Raw genomic sequence first — 19,844 nt, 5'->3', positions numbered from 1 at the left:
CAAAGGCCTTGAGGCAGGAATAAACCTGATGATTGGGGGAGAAAAGCAACAAGGAGGCAGCCCAGTGTGGTTGGAGCACAGGGAGGAAGGGGGAGAGTGAGAGGTGATGAGGACGAAGAAGTCACAGGTAAGGATGCTAGAGTTTACTGAGTGTGATGGGAAGACACTGGAGTGTGTTAAGAAGGATGCTGTGATCTAAAATCAGACAAAACCTCTCTGGCTGATATAACTGTACATACTCTGGCTATCAGGCTTTGTGAAGCCTAGGATTCCTTGGAGGTGGCTCAGAAAGTGATGGTAGTTAGAGAGCCCCTGGTCACCTCTGTAGCCTCACCTCACACAGCAGCTAGACGGATTCTTCTAAAACATCAGTCCAACTATATCCCTTCTTTTCTCAAAACTCTCCTGACCGGTGTGGCTCAGTTGCTTGGGCATCGTCCTGCAAAGTGAAAGGTTGCCAGTTCGATTTTCCAGTCAGGGCACATGCCTGGGTTGCAGGCCAGGTCCCCATTTGGGGCACTGCAACTGATTAATGTTTCTCTCACACATTGATGTTTCTCTCCCTGTTTCTCTCTCCTATCTCCTCTCTCTAAAAGTATATAAATAAAATCTTTTTAAAAACTCCTATTGTTCCCAATTTCTCTGAAAGTAAATTTCTCTTAGTGCCCTACAGTGCCCTACAAAATCTGCCCCTTCCCATGCCTCTTTGCCCTCCTTACCTATCACTCTCACCCTCACTTACTCTCCTGCAACCATACCAGCTTCCTTGGCTTTTCCCAAAACAAGCCAAGCATGTTTCCACTGTAGGGCCTTCGTCCTGGCTGCTCCCTTTGTCTGGAATGTATTCCTCCAGACATCTGCTCAAATACTGCATTATCAGGGAGACCTTCCTTGACTGACACCATCTGTCTCTGACCTCATGCACCACTCTCATGTCCTGCTTGCTCTACCCTGGCCACACTGGCCTACTTGCTGTTGTCCCTTGTGCTCAACAAGTATACTCTCACCTGAGGGCCTCTGCCACTGTCTCTTTTGCTCCAGGGAAAATGGCCTTCATTTAGGTACAATAACAGTGGGACAGAAAGTAGGGGCCAGACAAAGAAAGGTATGAAGAAGGTAGAAGGCTGAGCCTGGAGTGATTATCTGAGTCATCTACTGTATGATAGCTACAGAAGCTTTTGTGGTTTCTTTTGTCTATTGTGAAATTTGAGTGTTTATGATCATAAAAACAATAATATTCATAATAAAAACCTTGAAAAGTGAGAACTGTAACACTCTGAAAGTTTCTCAAAAAGTTTAAAATAGAGCTCGCATATAACCTAACAATTGTGCTCCTAGAAATCTACGTAAGAGAAATAAAACCACATGTCCAAACAAAGACTTGTACACTAATATTTATAATAGCATTACCCATGAATTGCCAAATAGTGGAAACAATCTAAATATCCATCAACAGATGAATGGATAAACAAAATGTAGAATAGCCATAAAATGGAGTGTTATTCAACTATAAAAAGACAATGAAGTACTGACAGATGCTACAACATGCATGAACCTTGAAGACATTATGCTAGGTGAAAGAAGTCAGTCACAAAAGGCCAAATGTGGCATGACCTATTTATATGAATTGTCCAGAAGAGCCAAATTCATAGAGATGAGTCAGAAAGTTAATTAGTGGTAGCTTGGGCAGTGATTGCTAATGGGTATATGGTTACTTTTGGGGGTGATGAAAATGCTCTAAAATTGACTAGTGATGGTTGCACAACTTTGTGAATATACTAGAAACCACTGAATTATATACTTTAAATGGATGAATTTTATGATATGCAAATAATATATTAATAAGGCTATATATAAAGATTTTAATGAATATACCAAGATTTATATGAAAATCATTCAATATCCTGCTGCCTCAAGGTAACACCTGTTGCATTTTAGTGTAGCTTCTATCTACCTATTTATCTATTGGTAAATAGATGTAGCTATAGATGTATAATTGCAAAATGGTAAATGTAGTATATATATAATTTAATTTGTTTTTACATTTATTACATTGTGAGCAGTTTATAGACCATTAAATATTTTCTTAAAATGATTATAATGGTAATATATTTGTCAAGTATCAAAGTTCTCTCCTCAAGAGTCATCCCCTCTGGTATATTTTGGGGGAAGAAAGGAGGCTCGTTTTATGTTCACCACTGAATTGTACACTGAGTACTACTTTTCTGTTCTACATACTTATCTCTGCTACTATTTCCCTTTGCTTTACCCTGTTACCTACTATAAGTCCTGAACTAATAGTTCCCCCTGATTTACTGTTGATATCTCTGCACAGGCCTTGCTGAATGGGAAAACAGGGCACAGGACACCCCCATTGAAACCTTGTCCCTTTATTTAATACAGTTCACAACAAAAGGCTGAATGAGTATATCAGGCTTTACTGAAGATTTGAAATGATGGAAGGAAGTTGCATGTTCCCCAAGAGCCAACTGACAGAGGCCAGGGAAGAGCTGTTCACTGTGTTTGCAGTCATTTTTTAAAAAGATTTTATTTATTTATTTTTAGAGAGAGGGGAAGGGAGGGAGAACAAGAGGGAGAGAAACATCGATCACTTCATTCTCATATGCATCCTGACTGGGGACCTGGCTCACAACCCAGGCATGTGCCCTGACTGGGAATCAAACCAGTGACCTTTTGCTTTGTGGAGTGATCCCCAACCCACTGGGCCACACCAGTCAGGGCTGTGTTCACAATCTTAATGATCCCAGGACTCACGCTAATGTCCTTGGGCTTCCAACCCCAGGTTTTGTCTAGGTTGCTATAGACTGTCATGTAAATTCTGGGTTAGTGGCATTTCTCACATATCTCCTAACTTCCCAAGAGGGTAGGGTTGGGAAGCAGATAAGTAATGGAAAGATAGTTGTTCCTTACATGTATCCTAATAACCCTTGCAGGAAAGATTCCATGATATTCCTGGTCCCATTACATCTGTGTCCTGATAGAAAAGGCCAATACCACCCTTCTCTGACAACTGTGGGTGAAGGTCAGTAAACTATCATTCTATCACATTCTCCCAATCCTTCTGCATAGATGGACAATCTCACCCTGAGGCCATGCTTCCAAGAGGGAGTCTAATTTGGGACTAGCCTAGGCCATTGAATCAGCCAAAGCCCTAGATACCGTAGACTTAAGAGCCTGCCGGTTATTTGACTTTCTCTCTTGGTCACACTCATACAGGGACCAGTGTAGACCATGCCTGAGACAGATGAGGAGGAGCCAGTGCATGAGGATATGGGTTGGAGAGAGAGTTATTCATACATGATAGTAGCTTAGTGGGCAGCTCACAAGAAGGGATTCTGCTGCATGGCCTGAAATTGTAACTAGAAAACATTGCAATTGCTAGTGACAGGAAAATGGGGTAGGCTCAGGCAAAACCTTCATTTTATCTGAGCCTCACACTGAGTCAGGAGATGTCCTAGTTATCAGAGAAACTGTACAGAGGGTGATGGTACCCCATTAAGAACAAATCTATTGGTGGTCTTTGGGGATATCGGAGAACTGGGTCTAGTAGGACCTGGCCCAGGCCTGCCCCACTCCTGGCAGAATTTATTACATAACTTCCCAATCTTTCTCATGCAAAACTCCACATAGAAAATGATGACATTTGTAGAGTGCAGTGAGGTAAATGGAGACTACTCTTAGTCCGAGGTGACTGGCTTCAGGTTCTGCCTAGCCACCTACGGCTGATGGGATTAATATCTGCATTGCAGCACACGGGTTGGGAAACTCTGCTTTATTGAAGGGCATTTTCTCTCTTTTTAATGAAATAATTTTTAAAAGATCTTTAAATTTATTTTTTAGAGAGAGAGGAGGGGAGGGAGAAAGAAAGGGAGAGAAACATCGATGTGAGAAATACCAGCAATTGGCTGCCTCTTGCAAGCCTCTGACCTGCAACCCAGGCATGTGCCCTGATTGGGAATCCAACCAGTGACCTTTCGGTTTGCAGGCTGTGCTCAACACCTCAAGCCACACCAGCCAGGGTGAAGGGCATTTTCTTCTGATGGCACCTATACCCTTAAAGCTTTGAGTTAAATAATATATACCACCACTTCCTGGCCCTGCGCCTGCTTCACCTTAGACATATCTATCTTGAGGCCTACCAACCTATTATTTTCTGAAGCAATGGAGACCTTAAACTTCACCTATAAGTTCTGCCAATATAATCTTTGGGCCAGGCTTGTGGCCATAAAATCCACTTGCTAAGTTGTCATCTACTTGAGAGGTATTTTCAGAAGAGATGGTAATTCTAGTCCTATAGCAAAACTTCAACTGATTTTGTGGTCTTACAGTCAGAATGCACATCTTCAAAAGTGAACGTACTCACACTCTGATTCAGGAGTCCAGACTTGGGGCTTCCACGTATAAAATCTGTGGCAGAGGTTTATTAAATCTTCAAATTCCTCCACTCTGGCACTGGCTCTTTTTGTAAAAGATGCAGAAAGCTTTCAGGTGGTGGCAGGTGTCCCCTGATTAAAGCGATGGTATTGTGAGAGGACCCTGGGTATTTATAAACCTGGATCTGATGGGTAACTACATATAACCTCACTTGAGTCCAAAGGGTAAAAAATGTCACTTCAGAACCACTTGGTGGGGGTAGTAATATGAGATATGATATTAGTAATATAGTTGGTATGAATGAACCTTTACTGCTCTGTCAGTTAAACAATGGAACCTTTTATTCCTGTTGGATCTAGGGCCCTAAATTTATGTTAATTTCCTCTTTAAACAACTTTTCTCCCCTCAGTTCTTGGTCTGAGTTACATTCGACTACTACAGCAGCACCACCTGCAGGTCAGAACAAAGAAATGCATATTGACAGCTTCGAATTTGAAAATTAGAATTCTGATTAAGAAATCTAGACTAGTAGTTTCTTAATCTTGCTGCACTTCAGAATGGCTGAGAAGCAAAAAACAAACAGCCATGCAAAGGAAATACAAAAACAAACAAAGAAGTTCTCAGGCCTACCTAACTCAGACCTCCTATATCGGAAATTCTAGGGATGGGGGCTGGGATTAATCTTTTCAAAATAGTCCTCATGCCACTGTCTTTTGGGAACCACTGGTTTAGCTGACAGTGAAAAAGTGCCCGCAGTATTTGAAGAGCAAAGCCCTAAGTGATTAAGGACAGCAAGACAAGCTCGGGGCTTACAGGCTGTCACTGCACTTTCCTAACCCATGTCTCAAGCCTAAAACATGACTCTCATCATGGTTTGCTTGAGGGAGCCAGGCATCATTGGACTATTGGGGCAGCTGAGAGTTGTTTTCTTCTAAAATTGTGAGCCTGTTTCTAGTCTAGTTTGTAAGGAGTTTAGAAGTCACCATATCATCCTAACAAACTGAAAATTCAATGACTCTTGTCACTTGGGTCAAAGAAGTGAGATCACAGGGCAATCTGCCATTCCTCCAAATTGGACAGACAGACAGGAAGAGTCAGAGAATCACAGCTTTACCAGAACAGAAACTTATGAGCAGGAACCTCTGTGGGAACAACAGAACTGTAATTGATGATTTCTGGAGGCATAGAGTGACAAGTCTGGGAGTTAAAAACACCAAGGGGCCCAGTTATAGTCACGCTTTGGAGAATTTTAGTTCCAGAAGTTGTAACACTTTCCTACAGTGAAGACTGGAGAAAATCCCCTCTGCATCCAACAGGGGGAGGGGAAAAGGAACCATTTTAAAATATGCTAGACCATTCTGTTCTTCTAAAGATGGCCTGCCTTCAGGACACACTATTAACCAGAGGGTAACCTGCTAGAATATTAGCAGAGCCTAACGTACATGGAGAAGGGAAATATGCAACTCTTGCTCCTTGTAGACCTCCTTTCCCACCTAAGGGTGGTGGTGGGGGGGCCCTAGAAACACTAGTGAAGTTCACATTCCAGAAGGATTGGTTCACCAAAAGGTTGAGACCTAATTAGGACTACAGAATACTTCCTCTCCCTGTACACCTTACCACTACATTACTAAAGGCCTATTTACAACAGTTCCTTTTACCCAGTACATCATGCCCACCTTTCAACCAAAAAAAATTATAAGGTATACTGAAAGGCAAAAACACAGTCTGAAGAGACCAAACAAGAATCAGAAGTAAATTCAGATATGTCAGGAATGGTGGAATTATCAGACAGAGAATTTTTTTCAAAACTGTGATTAATATGCTAAGGGCTTTAATGGGAAACGCAGACAGCATGCAAGAATAAATGGATAATGTAAACAGAGGGATGGAAATTCTAAGAAAAAATAAAAAGAAATTCTAGAGATCAAAAACACTGTAACAGAAAAGAAGAGTGCCTTTGATGGGCTCACTAATAGACTAGACTCAGTTGAGGAAAAAAATTCTCTGAGTTTGAGGATATTACAATATAAAGTTCCAAAAACACATGGAAGAAATACAAATACATATTACTCAGAGGCCATTTTTTCTTCGGGATCCAGTCCCATTTAGCTGCAGTCCAGAGGCACTCCTGCTCCCAGGAACCTTGCATGAGGCATGCCTATCTATGGCCCTGGAGACAGGCTTACAGACCTTTGTCTCCGCTGTGTACCTTGTGACTCAGTTCCAGCCCATCTCAGGTGTAGTCCAGGGCCAATTCTGCTCACCCAGGGAAATGCCCAGTGACTTTTCAGAAGCTCTCCCAGGGACTCAGTGGGAGTTGCACTCATTTGCATACCTGACAACAGACCCTCCATCTATGGACCCAGAGGCAGACCCTTCTGCCAGTGCCAGCCCTACTGACCAAGGTCTTAGTGGGAGTTTTGTCCACCCAGGGACCAGTCAGAATCCACATCTGCTTGATGCTCTGGTAGTAGTCTTGACAACTGAGGACTCTAATTAGGACCCAGCATCATCCACATGACCCAGTTCCAACCTCACTTGACTGCAATCCTGGAGACAATAACATCAGCCCAGGTACTTGACAGGAGAGGGTTTTCCATTCCTGTAAAGACTGAAGGAGATGTTTGCTCCTTCAAATGTACAGGTACCAATACAAGGCTACATGGATCATGAAGAATCAGGCAAACATGACACCAGCAAAGGAATCTAATAAAGCTCCAATAATGGACCCAAAGAAATGGAGGTCTATGAATTGCTATACAAAGAGTTCAAAATAATCATATTAAAGAAGTTCAAGGAGATGCAAAAGAACACAGACAACTACACAGAAAGTCAGGAAAACGTGAACATGATCAAAATGAGAAATAATAAAAAAGAACCAAAAAGAAACCCTGGAGCTGAAAAATACAATGACAGAAATAAAATTTAAAAAAAGAGCTTCAACAGTAGACTCAATCTTGCAGAAAACAAAATCACAAAACTCAAGGAGAGGTAATTCAAAATTAGCCAGTTAGAGGAACAAAAAGGAAAAAGAATGAAAAAAGCATATGGGACCTATAGGATACCTTCAAAAAAATATATGCATTATAGGAGTCCCAAAAACAGAACAGAGAGGGAGGAAGGGGCAGAAAGCTCATGTGAAGAAATATTGACTGGAAATTTCCCAAATCTTGGGAGGTATATGGGCATCCATATTGAATATGCACCTCCATGACATGAAGCTCAAAGGACCCTAAACAAAACTAACCAAAGGAAAATTACCATGAGACACATTATATTCAAATTGTCAAAAATTAAAAACAAAGAGAGGATTTTGAAAGCAGCAAGGGAAAAGTAACATGGCTAAGTGCAGTTTATCCCATGCATGTGAGGTTGTTCAACATTCAAAAATTAATTAATGTACTCCCTAACATCAACAGACTAAATAAGAAAAAGCACATGCTCATATTAATAGATGCAGAAAGAGCACTTGACAAAATTCAACACTTATTCGTGATAAACACTCAGCACACTAGGAATAGAAGGAAACTTCTGCAACTTGATAAAGAACATCTACAAAAAAACTACATCTAACATCGTACATAATTGTGAAAAATATGAAGCTTCCCCACTAAGATCAGGAATAAGGTAAGGGCATCCCTTTCACCACTGCTTTTAATATTGTACTGTAAGTCATACCTAATGCAATAAGACAAGAAAAGGAAGTAAAAGGTATACAGATTGGGAAGAAAGACATAAAACTCTTTGTTGGCAGAGGAAATGATTAATCTATATAGAAAATCTGAAAGAATCAACAAAATGAAGCCTCCTGGAACTAGTAAGCAATCACAGCAAGGTTGCAGTGTACAAGGTTAATACACAAAAGTCTATCACTCACCTATATACCAACAATGAACAAGTAGAATTTGAAATTAAAAACACATTAATATTTATATTAACACAAAAAATGAAATACTTATTTATAAATCAAAAAATATGTCTGCCCTGGCTGGTGTGGCTCAGTGGATTGAGTGCTGGCCTGTGAACCAAAAGGTCATCACTTCGATTCCCAGTAAGGGCACATACCTGGGTTGTGGGCCAGCTCCCTAGTAGGGGGCGCATGAGAGGCAACCACGCATTGATGTTTCTCTCCCTCTCTTTCTCCATCCCTTATCCTCTCTGTAAAAAGTAAACAAATAAAATCTAAAAAAAAAAATATGTCCATGAACTAGTAAGGAACACTACAAAACTCTAAGAAACATATATGTATTGCATGTTTGTGGATTGAAAGACTGAATAATGTTAATATGTCCGTTCTCCCATCTTGATCTGTAGGTTTCCTGTAATCTCAATCAAAACCCCAGCAAGTTATTTTGTGGATATTGACAAAATGATTATGAAAATTATATGGAGAGGCAAAAGAGCCAGAATAATCAACCTGATATTAAAGAAGAACAAAATTGGAAGAGAGACACTATCCAACTTCAAGAATTACTATAAAGCTACAGTAATCAAGACAATGTGTTATTTGTGAAAAAATAGACAGATTAATAAAACATAATAGACAGCCCAGAAATACACCCACATAAATATAGTCAATAGATATTTGTCAAAGGAGTAAAGGGGAATACAATGAAGCCGAGACAGAATTTTCAACAAATTGTGATAGAACAACTGGACATCCCTGCACCAAAAAACCAAAAAAACCCCACAACCTCCCCCCCATTAAAATTGATTATAGACCTAAATATGAAATGCAAAACCATAAAACTCTTCGGAGATGACATAGAAGAAAACCTAAATGACCTTGGGTATGGCCATGACTTTTTAGATACAACACCAAAGACATAATTCATAAAAGAAACAATTGATAAACTGGACGCCATTTTTTGTTTCACTTCTTCCACATTGGCAAAACAGTTCCCTTGAAGGACTTTTTCCAGCTGGAGAAACAAAAAAAAGTCACTCGGGGTGAGATCGGGTGAATAGGGAGGGTGCGGCATGGGGGGGTCATGTTGTTTTTGGTCAAAAACTGCTGAAAACTCAGCACAGTGTGGGAAGGTGTGCTTGTAAATCACCCACCATAAAATGGGCAAACACTTTGAATCTTCAAGAAACATTCACTGAAGCCAAATGCAGCCTCTCACAACAATGTCAGCTGGTGCACTGATACAGATGGGTTCCTAGAACACTCACCTACTGGGGGAAGCCTATACTGCAAAGGGGCCGACCTCCAAAAGATAATTCCAGTGTTTTGGGGCCCCCCCCATGTGTTATTAGGGTATTTCAAATGAAACCAAGAATGAAATATTACTAAACATCTATGAGAATTGTCAGAATCCAAAACACTGACAACACAGAATGATGGTAAAGATGTGAAGCAACAGGAACTCTTTTTTCTTGCTGTTGGGAGTGAGAAATGGCATGGCTACTTGGGAAGACAATTTGAAAGTTTGTTACAAAACTAAACATACATGTACCATATGATCCACCAAGTATGTGTTTACCCAAAGTAAGTGAAAACTTATGTTCCACGTAAAAACTTGCACATAGATGTTTATAGCAGCTTTATTTATAATTTCCATAACTTGGAAGTAGCCAAGATATTCTTCAGTAGGCAAATATATAAATGAGTGGTGGCACATCCAGACAATGGAATATTACTTAGCACGAAAAGGAAATAGTTTATCAAGCCATGAAAAGACATGGAAGAAATACAAATGTATATTAATAAGTAAAAGAGGCCAACTCTTCTTTTTTTATTGAGATAAGATTAGTTTATAGCATCGCATGTTTCAGGTGTACAACATTATAATTCAACATCTGTGTACACTACAGCATGCTCACCATCAAAGGTCTAGTATTCATCTGTCACCATATGATAGACTATCTTTATCTATTTCACCCACCCCCTTCCCTCTGGTAACCATCAATCTGTTGTCTACATCTGTGAGTTTGTTATGGTTTTTATTTTTTATGTTCCACATATGAGCAAAATCGTGTGCAATTTGTCTTTCTCCATTTGACATTTCATTTAGCACAATACCTTTAAGGTCCGTCCATGATGCAAATAGCAAGATTTCATCTTTTTATGGCTGAGTAGTAGTCCATTGTATATTTGTACCATATTTTCTTTATCCATGCATCCATCAGTGGACACTTAGGTTGTTTCCATATCTTGGCTATTAAAAACAAAGCTGCTATGAACATGGAGTACATATATCTTTTCAAATTAATGTCTTTTATATTATTTGGATAAATACTCAAAAGTGGATTAGCTTGGTCATATGGTAGTTTTATTCTTAATTTTTTTTTGAGGAAACTGCATACTGTTTTTCATAGTGGCTGCACCAGTCTGCATTCCCACCAACAGTGCATGAGGGTTCTCTTTCCTCCACATCCTCTCCAACACTTGTTATTTCTTGCCTTTTTGATGAGAGCCATTCTAACAGATGTGAGGTGGTATCTCACTGTGGTTTTGATTTGCATCTCCCTAATAGTTAAGTGATGTTGAATATCTTTTCATGTGCCTCTTAGCCATCTATATATCTTCTTTGGTAAACTGTCTTCAGATACTCTGCTCATTTTTTAAATCAAGTTGTTTGTTTTTTGTTGTGTAGTTGTATGAGTTTTGATACATTTTGGATATTAACCCCTATCACATGTGTGATTTACAAATTCCCATTTAGTAGGTTGCCTTTTCTTTTTGTTGATGGTTTCCTTTACTGTGCAGAGGAAAGAAGCCAATTTGAAAGTCTACATACTATAGACTTTTATTTGACATTCTGGAAAGGAAAAATTATAGAGATAGTAAAAAGATTAGTTGCCAGGAGTTAGAGGAAGTGATGCAGAGCACAAAGGATTTTTTGGGTGGTGAAAGTATTCTGTATGCTACTACAATGGTGGACATATGTTGTTATAGGTTTGTGCAAACCCATAGAATATACACCACCAAGAGTGAACACTGGGAACCAAGATGGCGGCGTAGGTAGACACACTGCGCCTCCTCGCACAACCAGAACCGACAGAGAATCGAACAGCAAGGGGGACCAACACCAAGAAAATAGAAAATAACCATTCATCCAGACTGGTAGGAGGGGCGGAGACAGGCACCGGGGTGGAGAGGACTCGCGTGGCTGTGGCGGGACTGAGACTGGCGGAGTGTGGGACAAATGGCGCAGGCAGTCCGAGCACTAGCAGACCCTGCGGCTCCACATCTGCGCAGATAAACCCAGAGGGCCGGACTCAGAGTGGCGGAGAGTGGGGCAGGCAGAGCAGCGGGTAGCACCCCGCAGCACCAAATTCGCCCACAGATAAACCTGACGAACGGCGGGCAATGAAGCAGACAGACCGTGCAACCCAGGGCTCCAGCTCCGGGAAATAAAGCCTCAAACCTCTGATTGAAAGCGCCCCTGGGGGTTGGGGCGGCAGCAGGAGAGACTCCCAGCCTCACAGAAGAGGTTGTTGGAGAGACCCACAGGGGCCTAGAGTGTGCACAGGCCCACTTACTCGGGAACCAGCACCAGAGGGGCCCAGTTTGATTGTGGGTATCGGAGTGAAAGATTGAAATCCGGAGGAGAGTGAGGCGGGCGCCATTGCTCCCACTCGGCCCCTCCCCCACATACAGCGTCACAGCTCAGCGACCAGCGTTACCCCGCCCTGGTGAACACCTAAGGCTCCGCCCCTTAAAGTAACAGACTCGCCAAGACAAAAAAAATGGCCCAAATGACAGAACACTTCAAAGCTCCAGAAAAAATACAACTAAGCGAGGAAGAGATAGCCAACCTATCGGATGCACAGTTCAAAGCACTGGTTATCAATATGCTCACAGACTTGGTTGAATCTATTCGAAAAACAGATGAAAAAATGAAGCCTATGCTAAGAGAAACAAAGGAAAATGTACAGGGAACCAATAGTGATGAGAAGGAAACTGGGACTCAAATCAATGGTGTGGACCAGAAGGAAGAAACAAACATCCAAACAGAAAAGAATGAAGAAACAAGAACTTGGAAAAATGAGGAGAGGCTTAGGAACCTCCCGGACGCCTTGAAACGTTCCCACATCCGAATTATAGGGGTGCCAGAAGGAGAAGAGGAAGAACAAAAAATTGAAAACTTATTTGAACAAATAATGAAGGAGAACTTCCCTAATCTGGCAAAGGAAATAGACTTCTGGGAAGTCCAGGAAGCTCAGAGAGTCCCAAAGAAGCTGGACCCAAGGAGGAACACACCAAGGCACATCATAATTACATTACCCAAGATTAAACGCAAGGACCTACATCCAAGATTACTGTATCCAGCAAAGCTATCACTTAGAATGGAAGGGAAGATAAAGTGCTTCTCAGATAAGGTCAAGTTAAAGAAGCTCATCATCACCAAGCCCTTACTATATGAAATGTTAAAGGGAGTTACCTAAGAAAAAGAAGATCAAAAATTGGAACAGTAAAAATGACAGCAAACTCACAGTTATTAACGGCCGCACATAAAACAAAAACGAGAGCAAACTAGGCAAACAACTAGAACATGAGGGTTGTCATTAAGGGAGTGGGAGGGGGAGAGAGGGGGAAAGGTACAGAGAATAAGTAGCATAGATGATAGGTGGAAAATAGACAGGGGGAGGGTAAAAATAGTGTAGGAAATGTAGAAGCCAAAGAACTTATAAGTATGACCTATGGACATGAACTATAGGGGGGGAATGTGGGAGGGAGGGGAGTGGGCAGGATGGAGTGGAGTGGGGGGGGGAATGGGACAACTGTAATAGCATAATCAATAAATATATTAAAAAAAAAAGAAATTAAAAAAAAAAAAAAAAAAAAAAGAAGTGTCTGTATCTTGGGGATCTAGAAGAGAGTTCGGTGTGATGAAATAATGTCATTCTAGTCTTATATCTAATAGTTTAGGTTCCTAAAGAGGGGGTCACTGCTATTTTGTGAGTCTAGTGATCACCTGGGGTGTGTGTGTATTGACTTAGTAACTAATGCTATGGTTGCACAGAGAGGGTGAGACATCATGGAGTACCGTAAGTCATTAGGTGGAAATTGGCTCAAGTCGTTGCTGAGAGGCTGGTTATGTAAATTTCTAAAATCCACTTGATTATAATAACATGTCTGCTGGGAATGATCTAGCCGATCCAACAGACTTTAGTTCTTCCTTAAAAATAGGAAAAAATATTGCTAATAGGTATACACCTGAAATTTTGCTTCATTTTGTTTTTGTATGGCAGGTAATAGTTACTGCCAAGTTTAGGAAAATTATAGCAAGCCAAGAAAAATCCTTTCCCTTTAGAGTTTTCATAAACCTTTCCTCTAGGTTTATTAGAAAAAATGAGCTGGAAATTTGTCTGCTCTTTTCCATAAGGCGCTGCACACAAACTGGTCATACTGTCTTCTGAACGTGCTTCGGCAACCAAAAGCCCCACCCAAGGTTTTGGCATTATCAGCATTCATTACTGTGCCAGTCTCAAAGTAACACGGGTTTCCAGTTCTCCTGCGTCTTAAGAGGTTGGCATTGCAAATAATCAATTACATGATGAAAAGGATATACGGATATTTTAACAGAAATAAGAAGAGAGAAAAAACCAAAGTTGTGTCTGAAGTTCCAAAGTAAAATTGTCTCCATTGAAAGCGTTGGTTTAATGAAACCTTATATATGAAAATGCCAATTTACAAAACACAAAAATCCATTGTAGGGATTTCCATTTCAGGAGGAAGCAAAGGAGCTGGCAAATAATTTCTTTCCACTGTTAACTCTTTTATAATTTTCACTTTGTTCAATTATAACATTTTCTTTATCTTTCTCATGAATCTTTTTGGGTTTTCTTGATTATTTGTTATTATTTTTAATTAAATGTATTGGGGTGACAAAAAAAAAAAAAAGAGTGAACACTGATGTAAACTATGCACTTTGGATGATAGTTATGTGTCAATATAGATTCAGTGATTGGAATGAATGTACTACTGTGATGAGGGATATTGATAGGGGAGGTTGTGTATGTTGGTACAGGGCATATAGGACAGAGCTGGAGTTGCAGGTGTCTTTGTGGCTGGGGCTACATGGGTCATAGGCACTGGCATCATTCCTGGAGCTTCCAGTCACAGGTGTTGCCACCAAGGCTGGGGGCACTGGGATCTCTGAAGCAGTCCCTGCTGTCTGAAGCAGGGTCACAAACACTGTTACTATTGCTGGGGGAGGGAGGGGCTGGGTTGCAGGTGCTGCCACGGTTCCTGGAGCATCCAGTCTTGGACTTCACTGCTGCTATTTCTCTGGTTCTGCTCCTTCCATGAAGTTCAATCCATTCACCCTCAGATATATAAATGTATGGATCTCTCAGCCATCCTGGTGGACAGAGCAGAGGATCCTTTGTTGGGCTTTGGATATCATACTGGTTGTAACTTAAAGGAGAGAGACAAGGTGAATGAGTCACACCATCATGATGCTGCCTTCACCCACCTGTTGGTATTATCATTTTGAAGAAGCAGTTATCCAATTAAGAAGAAAAATAAAATATTTTATTTTACCATTATTTATTACTGTCTAACACTCTTGCTTTCTTCAAGTAGATACTGGTTTCTGACCTATGTCATTTACTTTCTCCCAAAAGAACTTACAATCTGACAGTGACCAGAGGGGAGGAGGGAGGGAGATAATGGGGGAAAGAAGGGGAAGGGTCGTTAAGTAAGATGTATGAAGGACCCATGAAGAAGGACAACAGGGAGGGGGGAGGATTGAGTGGGGGGTGGGGAGGAGAGAGCAATGGGGGAAAATGGGAACAACTGTAATTGAACAACAATAAAATATTTAAAAATATATATTTTATTGATTATGCTATTACAGTTGTCCCAATTTTCCCCTTTTGCCCCCCTCTATCTGGTACCCCCTTCCCTCTAGCAATCCTCCCCCCTAGTTCTTGTCCATGGGTCATGCATATAAGTGGTTTGGCTTCTCTACTTCCTATACTATTCTTAACATTCTGCCTGTAGTTTGTACCTACCAAATATGTTTCTTAATCACTGCACATTTTCCCCCATTCTCCCCTTTCCAGCTGATAACCCTCCAAATGATCTCCATATCTACGATTTGGTTCCTGTTCTAGTTGTTTGCTTAGTTTGTTTTTTTTAGATTCAGTTGTTGATAGTTGTAAATATGTTGTCAGTTTAATGTTCATAGTTACTATCTTCTTTTTCTTAAAACATCCCTTTAACGTTTCATGTAATAATGGCTTGGTGATGATGAACTCCTTCAGCTTTACCTTGTCTGGGAAGCACTTCCATTCTAAATGATAGCTTTGCTGGATAGAGTAGTCTAGGTTGTAGGTCCTTGCTTTTCATGACTTTGAATACTTCTTGCCAGTCCCTTCTTGCCTGCATAGTTTCTTTTGAGAAATCAGATAGTAGTCTTATGGGTACTCCTTTGTAGGTAACTTACTGCTTTTCTCTTGCTGCTTCTAAGATTCTCTCTTTATCTTTAACTGTTGGCATTTTAATTATGATGTGTCTTGGTATGGCCCTCTTTGGGTCCAATTTGTTTGGGACGCTGTGCTTCATGGATTTGTATGTCTATTTCCTTTGCCAAATGAGGGAAGTTTTCTTTCATCATTTTTTTCAAATAAGTTTTTGATTTCTTGCTCTTCCTCTTCTCCTCTGGCATCCCTATGACTTGGATGTTGGTATGTTTGGAGATGTCCCAGAGGCTTCTTACACTATCCTCATTTTTTGGAATTTTTGTTCTTCCTATTGTTTTGATTGAATGCTTATTTCTTCCTTATGTTCCAAATTATTGATTTGAATCCCAGCTTCCTTCCCTTCACTGTTGGTTCCCTGTAGATTTTTCTTTATTTCACTTAGTGTAACCTTCATTTCTTCCTTTATGTTGTTGCCATAGTCAATGAGTTCTTTGAGCATCCTGATCACCAATGTGTTGAACTCTGCAGCTGATAGGTTGATTATCTCCATTTTGTTTACTTCTTTTTCTGGAGTTTTGATCTGTTCTTTCATTTGGGGTCTATTTCTTTGTCTCCTCAATTTGGCAGCCTCCCTGTGTTTGTTTCTGTGTATTAGGTAGAGCTGCTTTGACTCCCTGTCTTAGTGGCATGGCCTATTGTACAAAAGGCACCTGTAAATTGTGTGAGGTGGAGCCTTAGGTAATCACCAGGGTGGGGCAACCCACTTCACCACTCTGTGGCTTTGTGTTGAGGGAGGGCTCAGAGAGGGGACAATGCCACTGCCTGGCTTCTGGAGGTTTGCTTGGCACTCACCCTGTTTCCAGTCACTTCACCTACTCCCTGTGTGTGACTAGCACCCTTCCAGCTGTTGCCCTGGTGCTGAATCCCAGAGTGGGTGGGTTTGCACACGTTCTAAGACAGTGCGACCCTTTAAGTGGAGTCTCCTTAAAATCCAGCAATTTCTTCCCCTGTCCCAATCTCCACTGGTTTTTACAGCCAGAAGTTACGGGGATTCATCTTCCCAGTGCTGGAACTCTGGGCTGTGCAGTCTGGCCTGGGGCTGGAATCGCTTGCTCCCAAGGTATCCCTCCCGATTTTTTTCCACCACACATGAATGTGGGACTACCTTTCCACTGCCTCCGCCGCCTCTCTGTGCCACATTGCATCTCCTCACCTCTCTGCCTGTCTCTGCCCCTCCTACCTGTCTTGGATGAATGTAGATTCTTTAAATCCTTGCTTGTCAGACTTTCATACAGTTTGATTTTCTGACAGTTCTGGTTGTTATTTCTTTAGAGCTTTAGCTGTAATTCTTTCTGTGGTTGTGCGAGGAGGCAAAGTGTGTCTATCTATGCTTCCATCTAGACTGCAAGTCTCTTTTAATGTTTGTTTCAAGGCAAATCTACAGGTGACAAATTCCCTTGGTCTTTGTTTGCCTGAGAAAGCATTTCTCCTTCATTTTTTGAAGGATAATATCATTGAGTATAGTATTCCAGGTTAGTGATTTTTTTCTTTCAACATTTTAAATGTTTCACTGTACTCTCTTCTTGCTTCCATTGTTTCTGAAGTGAAATCTGATACAAGGTTTTTTATGACCCAGTATATGATATATCTTTGTGAATATTCCATATACACTTGAAAAGAATGTGTTATGCTGTTGTTGAGCGGAATGTTTTATTAATATCAATTAGGTTTAGTTTGTTGTTGGTGGTGTTTAGTCCTGCTATATCCTTGTTAATTTTTGTCTACTAGTTTTATCAATCAGTGATGGAGGAATGTTGGCCTACAAATATGACTGTGGATTTGTCTATTTCTCCTTTGGCTTTTTAAAATATCAGTTTTTCTTTCATATATTTTGAGGTTCTGTTTTTAGCTAATTGCACTGTTAGGATTGTGTATTCTTGGTGAGTTGACTCTTTAATCATCATGTTATATCCCTATGCTCTGAAGTCTACTTTTTGTAATATTAACATAGCCATGCCTATTTTTATTAACATTTGTTTGATATCTTTGGCATGTCATTTAAAATAATGTTCAGACATGCCCAGTTGAGCGTGAGCCCAGGAGTTCATAGAAAATATTATAGAATTACTTTCCTGAACTTCTAACTTTATGAAACCTCTCCAGTACTTTCCAGTTACTGGGACTCCCCTTCTTGGTCCTCTACTTAGAAAACTATGGCTTTATTTATCTTGTTCTGCCATAAACTTCGTGTGACTGTTTCTGTATCAGGAGCCCAAAGGTAACTTGACAGAGAGGGGAAATAAAAGCAATGTGGGTTCACTCCAACCTCTTGGGACCACAGTTCCTTTGATGAGAGAGGAAAGTCCTCTGTCAGCTTAACTGACTATAGGCTTCCATTCTTATGACTATGGCTTCCAGGAGACCCCTTTACTACTCCTGAAGCTGGAACTAAAGGACTTTTTCTGGAGATCTCTGTCTGCATTGAAACCAATTTCTGATTTGGGGGCTACCTTTAGTCCAAGTAGGGGGATAGCAAAGAAAAAAATGGTAAACCCAGCACCACCTCAGTAACACTTTGAATTCCAGTTTTCTTCTCCCAATGCATATACTATTCACTTTTCAGTTTTTAAATATCTGTTCTATATTTTCTGTACAGGTTTTATAGCTGCTTTCAGTAGGAGAGTAGTAGACACAAGGTAGAATATTTTGATTTCCTTCTTTCTGGAAACAGAACCCCAGGCCTTAGCAATGCAGTGATGTCTTTAATCTTCATCCTGATCCTAAACTTGTCTGAACTATTTCATTTAGGTGTATTATGTGGTCAATAATATCCTCTGCAAATAATAATGGGTATTTTAATTTCTTTTTTTATACCTCAATCATTTTTCTTGTCTTTTGTATTAGCTAGAACTCCTGCAACAATACTAACAGTGACCACAGTCATTTCTGTTTTGTTTTAGTTTTTGATACATCTTGTTTGGAAGTATGTCCCTCACATCTCCCATAATCACTGGAGGCAGTAAACAGATGCATATTCCACAGACACTTTAGCACGCAGTGAGGAAACATCAAGCATTTGAGGGAAATCAATACCACGGAAGAGAGACACCAACCTCAACAAACAGAATTAGCAGCATTGAAACAAATAGTAGAGCAAACAGAATAACACAAAATAATTAATATTCTCTGAGTATTAAGGGAGGTTATTGCATGTATAAATCACACATAGGATTTTATGAAAAAGAAAATTTAGAGATTTTGGGAAGTGAAGAAATCATTGCAAAAACATGTAAAACTAAGTCAATGGACTTTGTGACACAAAAGGCATAAGTGAAGAGTTAATTGGAAGGCTGTAAGATAAGGCCAACATTTTTCCCTATATAGTGCAGCACAAAAAGACAGAGATATGGAAAATACAAAAGAATTAGGAGATGGAAATGACAGATCCATTACTTTAAATTACCATCTAATACAAATTTCAAAAGAGAATAAAGAACTTGGAGTGATTAAAACATTTAATGAAATACCAAAAGAAAACTTGTCTTAGCTGAAGAAAGACAAAGTATACGGATTGAAGGGTTCCACAGAGTGCTGACTGGGATGAATGAAAGATGACCCACATTTTGTGCCATTAGATTATCCTTTTCCATCTTGTTCTAAAGGACTTTAGAACTGCACCTGGGGGCTGAGCAGTAGGGTTTGCATTATCAAGGATCTCTTTCTATTTGGCTTCTTTTTTGAGTTTGGCCAGTTAGAGGCAGTGGTAGGAGATTGAAGGGCAGAGGGATCAAGATGATCAGGATGATTATTCTCTTAGCACTTTCCCAGGTGGGCTACGGTTTAACAATGACTTCATTATGCTACAGCTCCTGGCAGGAAGTGTCTCTGACATAGTTACAGCTGTCACCAGTTTCAAATCTTGTAGCTCTCCCTGAGCCCCTTCAGGCCTAAGGTAGATAGCATTATCTTGCTGTTTCTAGTCTCTAGGAGTTTCACCACCCCTTGTTGTTACCCTTAAACCAGCCCACACCCTTGCAAATTGACCTTTCATTAAACTCTCTTCAGTTATT

This window comes from Desmodus rotundus, chromosome X (assembly GCF_022682495.2).
Source record: "Desmodus rotundus isolate HL8 chromosome X, HLdesRot8A.1, whole genome shotgun sequence".
Lineage (NCBI taxonomy): Eukaryota > Metazoa > Chordata > Mammalia > Chiroptera > Phyllostomidae > Desmodus > Desmodus rotundus.
Note: the sequence above shows the minus strand (reverse complement) of the source record.